Source organism: Apteryx mantelli, chromosome 19 (genome assembly GCF_036417845.1).
Source record: "Apteryx mantelli isolate bAptMan1 chromosome 19, bAptMan1.hap1, whole genome shotgun sequence".
Classification (NCBI taxonomy): Eukaryota; Metazoa; Chordata; class Aves; order Apterygiformes; family Apterygidae; genus Apteryx; species Apteryx mantelli.
The window spans coordinates 2,860,585-2,877,646 of NC_089996.1; positions in this window are offsets into that span (position 1 = coordinate 2,860,585).

A 17,062-nucleotide genomic window follows, 5' to 3' on the forward strand; every position below is an offset into this window, starting at 1 on the left:
CAAAGTGAATAAATAAAGCTGTTGTCTGCATGCTATCACTGGCAAATCCGTGAGGCTGTCTTCATCACAGTAATGAAACTGAGAAGTGTTTTATGGATTTGAATCCAATGAATTTGAACCCATTGTAATGTCTGAGCTTAATTTTCATGCTTAGCATCTTCTGTCATTCAGGGAGAGAAGGTGTTTTGAGCTTTTCTCAACAGCCCTTGGGCATTCTCCCGAGTTTTCAGCTAAATTTCCTGAGGTGACTTATGAAAACTTCCTTGTGTCAGCATGCACTGGCAGTCTGTGTCCCAGTCCTGTGTGTGTTCAATATTTTATTAATATTTTTTAGATTTTTGTTTATAATAGCCCTCTGTAACCAAGACTCACAATTCACATTCCTTCTTTTCAACACTACAGTCCAATGAGAACATAAATCTCCTGAGGCACCTGTATTTAGTAGCTACATATATATGTGTGTGATATAATATATGATGCATAATTAGAATTGCTGTCATGAAAAGCATCATGACTGGGGAAAAAGCCAAACCTTTGCATGGCCAGTGGCTTCCTTCAGGGTCAGTTTTACAGTCTTGTTTCTGAGACTGTAGATGAAGGGGTTTAGAAATGGGTACAGGATTGTTTAGCAAAGCTACAATTCTGTTGGTCTCCAAGGAAACACCTTCTGAGGGCTGTGCATAGAGAACAATCCAGCTTCCATATACGATGGCCAACGCAATGAGATGGGAAGAACATGTAGCAAAAGCTTTCTTCCTCCCAGGCACTGCTGTCATGTGCAGAATATAGCGGAAGATGCACATGTAAGAAAGAAGGATTAGACATATGGAACCCAGCACTACAAACAATATCAAAACAGAGTGTGCTTTCCAAAGCAGGTTGGTGTCAGAGCAGGACAGTTTGAATAAGGGGGAGTTGTCAGGAAAAAAAAATGGTGGATCTTGTTGGGGCCGCAGAAAGTCAGCTTTGAGAGGAGGACCAGGTGGTAACTCGAGAGTGTGAAGCCTATGACCCACGCAGCAACAACCAGGTGGGTGCAGAGCTGCTGCTTCATGATGGCAGCATAATGCAAAGGTTGGCAGATGGCAACATAGCAGTCAAAGGACATGACAACAAGGAGAGAGAACTCTGTAAAACTGAGGGCAAAATAGAAATAGGACTGGGCAAAGCAGCTGCTTAATGAGATTGTTCTCCTACCAGAGCTCAGAATCACCAACAATGTGATGGTTGTGGAGGATGTAAACCAGATTTCCAGGAATGCCAGATTGCTGATGAAAAAGTACATGGGGGTTTGCAGGCGGTGATCCACACACACGAGGAAAACGATTATTGTGTTCCCCATCATTGTTGTCAGGTATATGAGTAGAAGGATCAGGAACAGAAACAGCTGTAGTCTTTGATCAAGCCCTGAGAAACCTTCCCGGTTGAACTCAGCAACTGCAGTTTCATTTCCTGCTCCCATGCCCAATTTCAGTACACCCTGCTGAGACAGGAGCATGAAGAAACAAGTGTGAGAATTTCACAGTCTCCACGGGAGGGTATATCCTTCCTTCTTTGCTCCCTTGCTTGCTTCCTATGTGACATAGACAGAAATATTCCTCTCAGCCATTCATCGCACCCTGATTTCTCTGCTTCACATTTCACTTAGAGTCCTCAGAGATTTTACTGTCTTCTTTCTACCTTTTCCAAATGCTCACAAAGGATTCTTTCTCAAGAGTACAGTACTTTAAAGAGGTTGTGAACTATTTCATGCCATCCCTGGGAAATTCCCAGTTCACTTAGACCTACTGCAAACATCCATCACATCTGTGTTTCAAAAGCCAAACTAATCTTCCAGCAAAAATACTTACTATTATCTCCAGATGCCAGACCATCCATTTAGATAAGTATTTGGAAGTTATTCCTTCTACTTTTCAGTACTTGCCTTTTTTAACTTGGAACATCTGTGAGGCTGTTGATTTCAAAACAAGTTAATATCAAGTATCTCTTTTGTAATCCCCTGCTTTCTTTCACATCTTCTTCCTCTCTGTTTCTCCAGAAACATTGAGGAAACATTGTTCTTAACATTGTCCTGACCTAAATGCCTTGCTTTCCCTTTAGGGGAAGGGGGAAATTTTATCATCTTAAAGAACTTAAAGGCTGTACTCTTGATTATTTGAAGTGGGAAGCATCTGCAACAACAACAACAAAAATACTAAGTAGGGATATATTTTAGATGCCTAAAAGTTAGGCACTTCAGTTTGAGCAAGTTAGCTTACTCCCATCTTGTCAGTGCAGAGAGAGAGAGGAGAGTAACACTTCTTTCACCTGCTGATTATAGTCTCTCTTTGCCTCTGTTGACTACATAGGGACCAAGGGAAAACAAGTACAGACACCAGCTGCTCACAGACACCTCTAATGAAGTCAATGAATCTCACTATTTCAGTCTCAAACCTCTTAATTGATTTAGTAGCTAATTTCTTTTTCAAACCAAAGAACATGTCTAACAGAAGGAAGCCAAAGGAAAACATAGGCAATAAATACTGACTTTTTTTCCCTCCACCTTTGCATTTGGTTTTAGACATAAAAGGAAAGGAGCAGATGACTCCACAAATAGGATGCCTCAAAAATGCAAGGGCGGAGGGAAGTGAAGATGATGGGTTTCAAGCAGTGAAACAAAGGTCGTCCACAGACTCTGTTGTCCCCCCAGACCCTGTCTCAGAGCATAACGGATGACTCTTATACAGAGAGTAAAACAAGAAGCTCAGTAGTGGGCAATACCCCATGTTTGCATTGCTGTTTTAACCTGGAGCTCAGGTTAGTCCTAGATCCCAAATGCCCAGTCTTGCTCTCTGCTTCTAGTCTGGTATAGGTGAATCTCTGGACTGGGTTCATCTGGAAGATATGCTGAAATTGAACCACTGGCTGTAATTATGTGAGCAAAAGCTCAAGCCCAGTCACCTACAGCAATATCACTCTAGCCTCAGTGAATCAGAGGTTACAGTCTCAGCTCCCCATTTTCTGGGTAAGTTCGAACACTCAAAGGGTTGTGTCTTCTTAATCTGCTGGATGTCACCTAAAATCATGCTTCTCCTGAATGTACTTTCTCAGAAGAACCTTCAAAGCTGCTGAGAGCTTACAGCAAAGCAGCTTCTCTGCTCACCATGGAGGTAACCCTCTGTTGAACCCTTTTATCAGGCTTTGGTTGGTTCAGAGGATTTGCTGTACTCAGGCCCCACGTAGCCAAAAATGGAGCTACCATATGCAACAGTGACTATGTCAGTGTGAGATATGCAGGTGAAGAAGGCTTCTTACGGCTTTCCCAGAGGGTATTCTCAGGATAGTGCATCTAGTGCAGGCATAAGACACAGAGGTCAGGATGAAGGAGCTCAGCAACACAGCGGAGGAGTTCCTGCTTGAAGATAGCTGGGGCCCATGCAGGCTGCTCTCTCCAAAGGGATGAGGCCACAGAAGAAAGAGTCTCTACTGGGGACGGAGGGTACCTTGGTATATAAGATGAGGGGCTGAGCAAGGATAGAGATGCCATCACCCAGTGGGTAAAGATGAGCATGGAGCCCAACCAGGGCTTCGTAAAGATGGTCCAGTGCAACGGGTTGCAAATGGCCCCGCAGCAGTCGAAAGACATCACAACAAGCAGGTTGAACTCAGCTGTGCCCAGGAAGATGGAAAGGAAGGTCTGGAACCAGCAAGCATCTGTGGGATGGTCTTAATCTCCAAGATAAGGCTGACAAACCTTTTAGGGGCAAAGGGAACCAAATATCTAAGAAGGAGAAGCTGTTGGGTAAGTGATACACTAGGGGTGGAACTGGTTGAGTCAAATGATGGATATCATGGCCATATTCCACACAGCAGAGAGCAGATAAATCACCCGCAGCAGTGTGAAGACGGGGATTTGCATTTCATGAGTGATTGAAAAGGCTTTCAGGAAGAATTTTCTCACTATGGTATGGTTGGGAGGATCCATTTCAGAACCTGGTCAGTTGAAAGTGTGACAAGAATAACTAATGTCATGCATGGTGAAATTCGTCTTGCTACCTTCATCAACTTTCCCTTCACTTTTCCTAGTCCTACTTTTCTTTCTTGAGGTGGAAGACCAGAACTGCACAAGGGATTCTCATTTTCTCTTTGTTTATATCAAATGCCAAGTAAATGTTGATTCATCCCACCTACCTTTAGACACAGTAAATAACTCGCCTGCCTCACTTGCTTGCAGAGGCAGTCTGGACTGCTAGCTAAGAACCAGTACTTGGGGCAAAAGCTATGGAAATCAAGTTCCACATATGAAATTCAGGTTTCTCTTACAGTTATAACTGTGGCGTGGGTGGGTAACAGGCTATCAGGCCTGTGCCTGTGTGCGCACTCAGAGCACTCAAGTCATTAATCCACTGGGTGGCCCAGGAACTCCCCCATCTAGTAGTCCACACAGGTAAGATGATGGACAGGTTTGAGACAGGGGATGGATTGAAATTAGGAGACTGACTGAACTCCTACCACCTTCCAAATTAAGTGTTGCATTAACTGGTGCAGGACTTCTCCAAGTGGATATTTTGGACAGTTCTAGAGATTTCCAGAGGCAGATCTTACTGTGTCTGGACCAATTCCTGTGCTTAATGTGGTGGGTACCATCACAGGTGGAGCATCTGGCTGTTTCAGAATCTCTGCAGCGGCTCCTGCTGCAGAACTGATTAAATTGTAATTAGTTAAGACCCTTGAAAATTCACAGTAGAAACTGCTCCTGCAGATGAAGCAGTGGCCATGTAGGACAGTCTTTTGTGCATTCTTAGGAGAGTTAGGAGATGCTTTGGTATGTAGTTTCAGGTAATCAGTAGCAATGGATCATGCATGTACTGGAGAGGTCACACAGGACCACAAGCCAGCTGGATTATAAAAATTCCCCAGAAGAACAGTTCGGGGAGTATAATCTGATCCAGTGGAAACCACTATTGGAAGGACCCCGGCAAAGGAGACTGCCACTGCCATCTGGACAGCATCTGGACAGCCATCCTGTTCAAAAGATCTGATGCCTTTGATGGGGTCATTAGAGGGTGTGCCCCTAGGCTGCAGCAACCCCACAGTGTGGTGGTCCCACAGGCCATGGTGCAGCCAGGGTTCGTTAACTCTTGGGGAGCACCCCAGAGCAAACCCCTCTTCTGTGGGCTGCACCATCCGGAGTCCCACGCTTGCCTGTGTAGCACCTGTCACCTCACAAGCGCATACCCACTCTAGGTGCCTGCTGCTGGCCTATGGGCTTCAGAGGCAGAAGTTTCCTCAAAGTAACTTCCCCAGCCATGAACTACTGCTGGCCTATCAGGTACTCTGACAAAAGAGACCTCACAATCAACATCCACACCTATCTGCCTGCTGCTGGCCTATCAGGGACTCAGAAAGACATGACCTCACAGTCACCTTCACAGCCATGTCTCTGTTACTGGCCTAGAAGCCTCTAAGACAGAAATTACCTCACTAGAACTTCCCCAGGCATAAGACAAATCCTGCCTTATCAGCAGCTCAGGCAGAAATCATCTCAAAAACATAGATCCCAGGCATGGACCTGCTGCTGCCCTATCAACTGCTCAGGTAGAAATGACCTTGCAATCACCTTTCCAGCCACATCTCTGCTGCTCTCCAATCGGTTCAGCAGTCAGAAGGGACCTCACAATCAACAGCCAAGCCTTGTTCCTCCAGCTGCCCTATCAGGTACTCTGACAGAAGTGACCTCATCAGCAATGGCTGAGTCATGTGCCTCCTCCAGGCCTAGCAGCAACGTTTACACAGAATTCATTTGACACTGGGGATTTTCTAGCATAGCTCTCGTAGACACCCATGACCTCACTACCCACACCCTGACCATGTGTCTGTTGCCACCTGCAGCTCCCCATGCCCTCCCCCAAGCCTGAGCCACCTACTGAACGGCCACCCTCATTCACTTTGTGCTCCTCTCAATGCTCATAGTGCACCAAAACACACATTACGTACCAGTTACTACCCCCAAAAAAGATTAGCTTTTGCCTAGGTAACACCTACACCTAGTCTAGGACACTTAGGAATGGGAGAAAGGCCTACAAGTAATTCTTAGCAACATTTTCTAATGGGAGGATTGCATGACAGCAGCAATTATGAACCTGAAGACAGCAGGGCCTCATGTCCCAGTCAGAGGGAGAAGCCTTCTTGCAACTCAGAAGTCTAGCTCCTTCCCCAGTGCTGAACAAACCCAGAAAATCCTCTACACATCAAGGGCAACCAGCATTCCTGACTGTTTTATGCCCTGACAGTTGGAGACACACGGAAGGACTTGGTGAAACCAGCAGAGCCACAATTCAGCAACTCTTCACCCTGACCTAGGAGTATGGAAACAACAATGGCAAGTGCAAGCACTGGTCGTTCATCCACTTTCAAGGCCCTTGACAAGCAAAACAGCTCACACTTACAGAGCTGTTCTGGAAACACCCTTCAGGATGCTGCCAGGCTCACAGGTCTCAGGGCGAAGAAAGAGGCCTGGAGCAAAAACAACGGCTAAGGCACAGCATCACATGCAGGGACAGCCTCTCTCAGAGCCACTCGGAAGTGCACTTTTCAGAACAAAAGACACCACTGGGAAGGGCACCTCGCAACGACACCAGCGGCCTGCTCACACTTTGCCCAGCAGCTCCCAAACGCAGCTCTGAGCAGCACCTGGGGCTGCGATGGCAGCAGCAGCTCAGGGAAACGCTTTAACATGGATCCCAGACCCACCACAGGGCCAAAGGTTCCTGCACCCAGAACCCCACTGAACCGCCCTGGCCAAGCTGCTCGGGGCAGGCCGGCATGTCCGGCTGCAGGGCAGCTCCCCCCTCTGTCCCAGGTCGCTCTGTCCCATGCTCACGGCCCCACCAGCCCCCGCTGCAGCTCCTGCAGGAAAGCAGCCCCGTCGCCAGCACCGCTGCCCCTGCCCCGGCAGGAGGGCACCTGCCAGCAGCTGAACGCGCCCGCAGCCCCCACCAAACCCACTCGCACCCGCTCTCTCGCCCGCTCGCCTCTCGCCTGCTTTGCTCCTGCTCCTCTTTCATATCTTTTTTTTTTCCCATGGTGGACCCCAATTGGCTGGCAGAGCCATCAGTGAACTCTATCCCCGTCCTCCTCCTCATGCCATCCAATAGGAGGGCTGCACTGAGGCAGTGCCATGGCAATGTTGGGCCCTCCTGCCCTGGTGGCCTGCTCTGCCCTCTCCCCCCGTGGTCGGGCGCCATCTTGTGGGCAGCAGCACAGGGCTGGGGCGTGGCAGGACCTGGGGGCAGCGCGGCCCCATGTGGCCAGGCAGTGCGGGGCCCCGGGGTGCAGCTGCTGCCCCACCGGGGCTGGGCTCTGCCACAGGGGCCCCGTGGGGCTGCTTGCTGCTCTGCACCTTGGGGGCCATGGCGGGCATGGGGGAGCAGCGCTGGGGCCTGTGCTGGTGGCAGCCCTGGCACCAGCGTGGGGGCCCTGGGCATGGCTGGGGCACCGGAGCCCGTGGGCAGTGTCCTGCTGCCCCCAGGGCAGGGTGGTGTCCTCTCTTCTCCTCTCCTGCCCCGCCCCCTCCCCACAGCAGCCCCGGGGCTCGGCAGCCCTCCCGCTGCGCCCAGCAGGACTGGGCCACAGCCAGGCAGGGGCTGCTCTCTGCGGGGCCAGGCTGTGCCCCGGGAGGTTGCTCCAGAGGGCTGAGGAGCCCTACGGGGCCACAGGGCAGTGAGGGGGAGCCCAGTTCTGGGCCTGCTGGTGTTGGGGAGCATTGGTGTGGGGTCATGAGGAGGGGCTGGGGTAGATGGCTGTTTTGGGCTCCCCTCAGCACTGCCCACCCCAGCTCAGACAAGAATCCTTGGGGTCAGCCAGCACTTGCTAGGTTGCAGTGGCGTCCCCCACCTGTTTACAAGCTGCTCTCCCAAACATGCTTTCTTTTGGGTGTAGATGTTTGAGCCCAATTTGCAGGAGGACGGGGGGGCTGTGGCCATCTGAAGATGGCATTGCTGAGCCCAAAACATGCTCTGCCAAGCTGGAGGCACAAGAGGATCCAGGGGGAAGGATTAGAGGTTCTCCCAAACAAGCAGATGACTTGAATTTGTTACAAGGTGAAGGATCGCTTTTCAACAAAGGCATTTGCAGCAGACTCTGGAGAGCCTCGCTGGAGCTGCAGGACACCCCAGCCTCTGGGATGCAGGACCCCTTTCCTCCCAGAGCCACATCCCAAAGGGGGACCCACTCCCACGGAAACCATGTGCCTCTGGCCTTGCTGGCCCCAGGAGGCTGGGTGAGCTGAGATGGAGTGCTTGCAGGGTGCTTGCAGGGCGCAGAGGAGCCCCGGGAACTTTGGGACTTCCTCAGCATTACAAGAGCAGCTCCAATTCCTGGTGCCTGGGTGGCTGTGCAGGGCCCTGGCCTTTCAACTGTGACAGCCGGGCTCTCCTGGCCACTGCTGCTGGGGCAGATCCTGCTGGGCATCTCTGGCACGTCGGTCCCCTCCTGGGAAATTAAGTGGAAGTCATTTGCCCCAAGCAAAGCAGAAGGCTGGTCTTTGGGGACTGTAAAGAATTCATCACTCCCTTCACCAGCCCCAGCTGCACAGCTTTTGGGGATATTTCTTCCTCTCTGTGCACTCACCCATTAGGGGACAGCTCTGGTGGCATTTAATGGTGCTGTCTGTACCCTCAAGTCATTGAGTTGTTCAAGGCCTTCAGGAGAGGTATACTACTGACCTTCTTCTTTCAGAGCCCTTCAGAGAAAGAAATGGCTCTCCCAGGGGTAGCAGAGACTGGAGGGAGTGCATCTAGAGGGGTCTGTTGCTTAGTTGTGGAGACTTGCTGCACTCTGAATGACTGGTTTATTCCAGTGTTGTACTTGGAGCCATAGGCTATCTCTGAGGAACAGCAAGTGTCAGATTCCTGATGTGTACACCCATGCGAAAGAGCAGAAGGCATTGGCAAGGAAGGCCTTAAGTCAGGAAGCAACAACCACGGAAAGTGCCTGTGCCCCTCTGTATACTGCAGTGGTTGGTGACCCTGATCATATTCTGGTTGCAAAACTGCCTGGCCACTTGCACAAGGCTCCTACAGTTTGCATTGTCATTTCTGTTGGACGCTGATGTTGTTTGGGGAGCAGCCGGAGCCTGAGGAGGGCGCTCAGAGGTGTCGGCATTCAGTCCGTTTCAATGCACCGTGGCAGTGGTGCTGCTCAGTACTCCAGCTTTCCACCAGGTTCTTGAAAGGCCAAGGTTTTTCTCTGATTCTAAGCCTTTTCTTCACTTCATTGCTAGCTCCAGTTACACCTTGAATTCTTCTTCTGATTGGTCCCCTTGTTTCTCCCCCAGCAGGTCCCCAGTGCTCCTTTCAGTTCCCTTTGGAGTCTGGGCAGCTTTCACCTAATGCCCTTCTGGGCCCCAGGAAACCTGGTCACCCCTCACGGCACTCTCCACAACTTGCCTTTTGCTCCTCCCTCTGTGCTTTGTCCCATTGAGCAGTTTCCTCTGTCATGTGCAGGAGTCTGTCGTGGTCTGTTCAGGTAGTTGAAGCTGAGGCCAGGGCCTAGTCTTCTGCCTGTGTCCTTTGAGAAGTGCCACATCTCGATGGACCAAGAATTTCTCTTCCAAGAAGGCAAGCCCCAAGGTGAAGTGCCTCTCTCCGGGGTGATATGGTCAGTCTTTATTACAGATTGTGGCTGGGTGTTAACTGTAACATTGAAATACTACAAGTCTTTTCTATAGAATTCCCAGCAGGATGGGAACTGCATGACAAAGGTCCTGCAGCAGCTCATCCAGGCGGGTCATTGGAATGTTGTCAGGCCTTTTAAACAAGGCTACTGCTCTTAATTCTCTCATGGAACTGCTTGAAGGCTGTTACACTCTTGTACTAAGTGCAGCTGGTTTCTGCTAGCTTTCCTGCTTAGAAAGACGTTGACTAGAATATCATGCTTTTCAGAAAAGAAATACCCCAGACCAAAACATCTCATCCCCCCCCCACACACATGTGCACACACGTGTGCACACACACGCACGCACACACACACACAGTTGGCGTAACCTGAAGTCACTTTGGCAGTGTTTTATCCTCCAGCACAAACATCAGACATGAGGCTCTTAATTCAGGGCTTCTTTTATAGATATCAGCAATTACTTCTCCCCACCTATCCATAGGTTGTATTCAGTCATAAAGCATATCATGAGCACTTTCTGCTAATATGATAGTTCCTGATGTTTGTTACATCTCTTATTCACTGCTTGCACTTGTAGTTTAAACATGGCAAACCTTTTTTTGGTAAGCATGAACAACAGTGAGCAATGACAGAAGATGTACTTTCTTTAAGAAAAGCTCAGCAGTAGCTAAGCAAGGCCAGCCCACTTTGACTCCTTAAAATACACAGCATAAAGCAGGCACTTTTAGGTGGAAATTCATCATTCAAAGGCCATTTCTCCAGAGACTAATTCAACCTATTTCATGACAATTGTTCCTCTGGAGTCCCTGCTTTGTGACAGCACCTATTCCAAAGCAGGGAGCTCCTCAGGGCATTTCTTTTTGTTCCAGTATTTTTTATTCACCTAACACTGTGATTTGTTCCTCTACAACTTTTTCCAGTTGCTTGAATGTACATAAACCTATTGCCTAACATTTGCATTTTTGAATGTAATCACATGCTTCCTAGGCACAATATTGTTTATTTGTTTTTGAGACTTTGTGTGAATATGGTGGATGGAGGAAGAAAGTGAGGGTCTTCTTGTTTGGTTTAAATATTCCTGTAGATGAGCTTCCATGGAAGAAAGAGTGTCTTGACAGGACAAGGTGTGTGTGGCGGGCGGGGGGGGAGGGGGGAGGGGAATTTGTGTGTGTGTGTATACCTATATATACTTATATGAACCTCTCTCTCGAGTGTGTGTGTATACCTATATGTACCTCTCTCTCTCTCTCCCCCCACTAGAGAAGGCTAAACCAGCTCTTCCCTCCTCTCCCCAGAGTCCCCTTGCCACCAGGGCCTGTGCTGGCCATGGCAGGGCCCTCTCCACAGCTCTGTCAGGGACCAACAAGAAGCAGGAGATCCCTAGGCCACAGCCACCACAGCTGCAGCCGAACAGTTATGGCATGACCTTGGGAGAGAGCTGTCCTGGCAGCAGGGACTGGCACCCAGCCCTGACTCCTGAGGTGCTGCCTTCAGGCCTCTCCAATGCTCACATGCTGCAAATGTCAAGAGTTCACACTGCATCCAGGAAAGATCCGCACCAGTGGGGGGACTTGATTTACTTCAACAGAGCAAAGATTCCTGTGTGCTGGCACGGCTGACAGGCAGTGATTCTTCTCCTTCTGTCTCTGGACACTGCTCTTCTTCACAGGGCTAAGGAGTGAGAAAGGAAGAGGCTGTGTCATGCACAGGGAGAAAGGCAGAGACATACTGCAGACTAGTTCAGGCCATGTATCTTTGGATGTGCTTCTGATGGTGTTTCCATGCTCACCGCCCCTGTGTCCAAACAGGGTCCCATAAGCAGTTCATCAGCCTGGGCCTGAGTCCGCTGGGGCCAAGACTGGGGGTTAACCTGTGCCTTAGCTTCAGCATTCAGGGAGAGGTTTAAAACAGGGCAGACAAACACTGGCAGGATCCCTTTGTGCTCAGCTGCTCAGGACTTCTAGGTCCTGCACTGAAATCCTCCTCTGAGCACCCAGCAGCTATGTCTGGGATGGAAGGGAAGTCTAATGCAAGGCCAGGGTGGCTTGCTGCTGCTGAAACATGCCTGCAGCAGCACTGACACCTTCTTTCTCTCACTCTGGCTGTAGGCCCTCCTGCTTCTCTCCTTCCTCAGCTCCCAGAGGAGTGCTGGGCATTTGCTTGGGGCTACAGAGAGACGCTTGGTGTCATGGCTGAACCTAGGTCAATCCCGTGTCAGGAAAAGCCACAGGACGCTCCATGCAACCCAGTGGCTCTGGGATTGGGAGTCTGACCCCATGGTGGGTCACTGCCACTCAGATGTCCCAGGCTTTTCCTGGAGTTGGCACACATGTACTGTGTCTGCTGTGTCCCCCCATTCCTCGGCCAGCCTTTTTGCCTCCTTCTTTATGCAGGAGTAGTAAACATTCATGATCACTTCCTCCCCGATCCGATTCGGTACTTGACAGCTTCATGAATGCTTAGCATTTCCACGGGCAGCTTCTCACTAGTCGTGCTTGCTTTCCTCCTTCACAACAGGATTGAGCTGTCCTGAACCATTTCCTAGTTTTCCGTTCTCTGCTCAACCTGCATGACAATTCCACACAGGTTTTTGCCTCCCTTCCTAGGCCACTCAGCTGCTCTCAACATGCACCTCTAAAGCAGCCAGGGACTGCAGGACCAGTGCAGTCACCAGCCCCCTTGGCCTGGTCTGGCCTGGGACACCCCAAATGACAACTGCTGCCCCAGGCAGCAATGCTTCAGCCCCAGCTGGAGAACAGCGAGAGGCACCACAACATGCCCCAGGCTATGTCACAGCTTGACCAGGGCACACGGTCTTTCCCGCTGGCTCTTCTCGCTCAGGCTGTGATCTCTCCTGGGATCATAAGTGAGCCAAGGGAACTGCCACTTGCAGAGCAGGAAATCTGCAGTGCAGTCTGGCTAGGGAGGGAGGGGGCAGCACAGGTACAGCAGGTCTGTTTTTCTCTGAGGGGAAGGTTATTTCTCACTCTCTCCTCTGACCTCTGTCTGTCCTGAGCCTTCCCCTCTGCACTGCTTTGCCCTGAAGTGAATCCGAGCAAGACTGAACACACCTTTTTTCTTCTTCCCAGTCTGCCCATAATGCAGGCTGGCACAAGAAGGACCTCAGTCAGGAGCACCTACCTGCCCTGCCCTCTGAGGGCCTGCATTCACTGGCCGTGCAGCTGGCCATCTGGCTTCAGGAGGTTGCTTCCTCCCGGCTTGCGCTGCCCTCCATGCAGAGCACCCTGGGATGGCCTGAAGCACACTGCAAATACACACCGGGGGGAGGTGGTATGAGCACAGGGGGAGTGGGGCCTTCATCCTACGTTCACAAGCTGGGCACCTGCTTCTGCAGCAGAAGGACATGGGTTCCACTGACTGACATCATCAGAGGCAGAGATCATCCCCTGCCAAATCATGCAAGGGTGCACAACATGCCTGAAGGAAAGCTCAGGGTGCCCACACTGAGGCTTTCTCTCCATGCAGCAAGGAGAGCAGCAGGGTCATCTCCAAGCACATGCTCCAACACATACCGTTGCCCCCTCCCCTGCCAATTCCATCAGCCATTGCTCAGTGGTCCCAAACACTGCGTGTTTAGGGATGGAAAATGGATGGTAGCTGGGCACCCAGGGTCAAAGAAGGAGAAAGGCATCAAGGGAGTAAAGCATTCCTACCTCCTCAACTAGGCTGCTCACTGCAGCTCGACTGGCCCAGAGACATTGCTGGGAAAGGATTAGGTGACAGCAGGGACAGAGGCTCTCCCTCACTCTGGCTGGAGCCCTCATGCCTCTCCCAGCCCCTGCTCACACACACTCCCCTTCGGACTCACAGCCCCCAACTCGGGTCGAGTTTTCAGGACTCCTTTGGGGACACAGAGAGGTGCCTGACAGCAGGGTGTAGCCACGCTCAGCTTGCACCAGCCCCAAGATGAGATTTCATGTGAAGGGAAGGGCTTCAAGGTCACTAAATTAATCTGGAACTGTGAGAACAGCCTCCTTGGCCTTGGTGGCAGGAGGAGGGGAATTGCACTTCTCTGTGCAAGGCAGCATCCTTTCCAGTCAAAGAAAGAGCTCCTCTGTTTAATCCTCTCTCACTGGCCTCTGGAAACAGCTCACACTGTGGGCCAAAGCTCAGACAAACACCTCCCTCTTTCAAAGGCTTCACATGAACATGCAGACTTTTCCTCAGCCTCAGAAAATGTCCTTAGACTCCTAGCCCTGCTGTCAGCAGATAGAAATGATCCTGTTTACTTTCATCTAGGGGGAATGAGAAAAGACCCTCTTCTTTGGGAAGGAGGATTTGCATTGACTTTCCCAAGGGTCTGTAACCAGGAAGCAGAGTCAGGAGAAACAGGGAGCCAACAGGAGCCAAGGACTTGCTCGGTGCTGCCCATCCAGCAAGAGATCACTAGTCATTGTGGCACAGGATAAAAGGCATTCAAAGTTACTAGGGGCATTGTGTCCAAGGGAAACATCTCCCTCCAAGACCAACAAGGCTACAGGCTCACCCTCACACATAGCTCCAAGCGTCTCACCTGCCGCCAGGCTCTTTCCCCTTGGCTTTCTCCCCCTTTCCTTCCTCCATACTAGTAGCCACTAGTTTAGCGAGAGGCTGCTTCTCTCACAGGAGGAGGCACAGGGTAGGAACATTCCCTGTAAGCACGAGACAAGAAAACCCTTCAGAACAGCATTGGGGGTGACCATCTGTACAGGAGTGACATGCAGCTCTGCTCCAGCCAGTGATAGAACTGTGAGGCCTCAGTGGGATTCCTTTGAAGCCCTGTTTCAGAGGCACTCTTAGGCCCTTCCTCACACTGGCTCCAGTCCAACTCTTCATTTTTAGCCTGCAACATCCTTTCTTGTGAGAGTGCTTTTCTACTGCTTTATCCCATCCACACTAGGAACAGCAGGCCTCGTGGGGATGTGTTGGTGACCTAACAGAGACTCTTTGGGGCAATAACTTCACACGAGGGGAAGAGAGCCTGGGATCCTTCGATGGACCTCACAGGCCAGGAATCAGCTCCTCCATTACCTTTCTCCACACTGCGATCATCTTTTCCCTTCTCCTCTTCATGGAGCGGCTTCACAGCTCTCAGGAGTGGTTTTCTGGGGGAAGTCACCAGCTCAAGCCTGGATACAGGAAAAAGACTCCACTATGAAGGAAGGGCATCACATTTCCACGCAGCATGCCCTTTGCAGCTTATGTTCATTATGGGCACACACACGCATGTCAGAGCTGCTATGAAGCCCATCATTTCTCAAAGTTGAGTGTGCAGCATATGCCAGATCCTGGAGGACAGTTGTAGGAAATGAAGTGACCCAGTGAAGACTTCCAATGCATGGAGAGGCAGAAGCTTCCTCCTCAGGCTGTTCCAGGGCTTCCCTGACTTTCCCATGAGAAAGCTTCTTCACAGCTTTCCAAGACAAATCCTCCAGGATGCCACTGGAGACCACCTCCCAGTTCCTGGCCATGCTCATGTCCAGGCAGAACACACTAGTCTCCTTTCCTCCCACTTTCCACCTCCATTTGAAATTCCAGTCTGGCCCTCCACATCCCTTGCAGTCCCTCCCATGCTCTTGTCAGTGCCTCTGCAAACAACAGCCTCCATCACCCAAACCATTAAGGGAACCATCCCCTTAGCTAGGGGGGACCCAGGACAGAGCTCTGCAGAACCCCCCACACAGAGCTCAGACTAAGCCAGAGCAAGCCTGGAGTTCCCTGGCAACCAGCCATAGGAAAGTGTTAGTCCCAAATCACTTCCTGAGCAGCCTTCACTAACTCTCGCAGCACAACACTCCCACACATGCAGTGAGAAGCTGCTTGCTTGGTCAGCTGGGGGCTAAGCAGCAAACAAAGATACTCACATTGGAAAGACAACGTCAGGACCAGCAAGGGCCTGAGCAGCAGCTGTTCTGATGCCTTAGAGGACTGAATCGCTCATCTCTGGCATCTGCAAAGGTGAGAAACACATGTGAGATGTTGCCAAGAAAAGGATCTCGTTGCTCACAAGGGCAGCAAACGTTTCCACTCTTCAGAGAAGAAGCTGCCTCTCAGAAACCCTGAAAGAAACCTCTCTGTTCCTCAGGGCCACTCCCCAATTCTACAGAATAGCAGCTGCAGTGGAATACAGGAGAAGGGGAAATAACACTGCCAGGCTTTTGGCAAGGGCAAGAATCAAGAGCCTCACACAGGAGAGGAGTTCCTTCCTAACGGAGAAGTTAATGGAGGCAAGCACAAGTGAGGGCCTTTCACTAGCCTGCGTTCCTGGCCCCTGCATTTTGTCTGCCCGCTTGTGCTGCCTGCTCCGCAGCTGAGGACAAAGCATTCCCATGTAGGCTTAACCCCAAAGTCTCTCCAGAGATTCAGATGGCTGCATCTGCAGCATGGAGGAATAGAGACACACAGCCCGTCCTTTCCCCTGCACAGTGGGTAACAACTGTGAGTGCCAAACTTGTGGTGTGTGTTCAAGGAGCAGTTGAGGGTCCTGGTCTGGGACCCTCTGCAACAAAGGCTGGAGAAAAGGCCCTGGCCCAGAGAATGGACACCACGGACTAGGGCAGGAGGAAAAGACAGAGCTGGCAACCAGGGCGAGGCTACAGCCTGCTTGCATCTCTGGCTTAGCCCTTGAGGGGCTCAGCTCAGCCTGCTTTCACAGCTCCACTTTCCAGCTGCACCTGAAAGCCCAGGCTGAAGGACAGGCCTGCACTAGAGACCTGGGGAAGGACATGGGGCTGGAACAACTATCTTGGTGACACACAGCAATAGTGTTCTACAGCTTCAGGTGAAACCGCTGAACTCAGTGCTCCACAATCCCAAACACAGCCAAAGGAGGCATGGAGTCAAATGTAATCCTAACACCAAGGGGTGCTAAATCCTGGCTTTCTGGAAGACTTCTGGAGGAAGTCTCATGGGAAAAACTACACAAGACCTGCCCTTTTCTTGGATTTTTTTTCTGAGCGTTCAGGGACAGGATCCTGGGCTGGATGGCTCTTTGGTTGGACCCAGGACAGCTATTCCCAGGGTCTTCTCTGTCGCTGAATCCTCTGAATGCCCCAGAAGAACTGGGCAGGGAGCTGGCATTACTCTAGACTAGGACTGCCCACATGTCCAGACAGGTTGTGGCAGGCCAAGAGAAATCCATTCACTTTGACTTTGCTAGGGTTTCAAAAGAGCAAGAAGTAGCGCTGGAAACATGGAAAACTTACCCCGAGAAGAGCTTCTACCAACTGTTCAGGCCCATTCAGCCTTCGCAGAAGGCCTTTGTAAAATCTCATTTTCACCTCTTTGCCTTGAATGACAAGCATCCCAGTGCCCTTCAAAACAAGGGCAACATTCTTGCCACTTGCAAGGCAGCAAGAGAGAAGGTACATGGTCTCTTCTATGCAAGCCTCCACTGTCTTCCGAG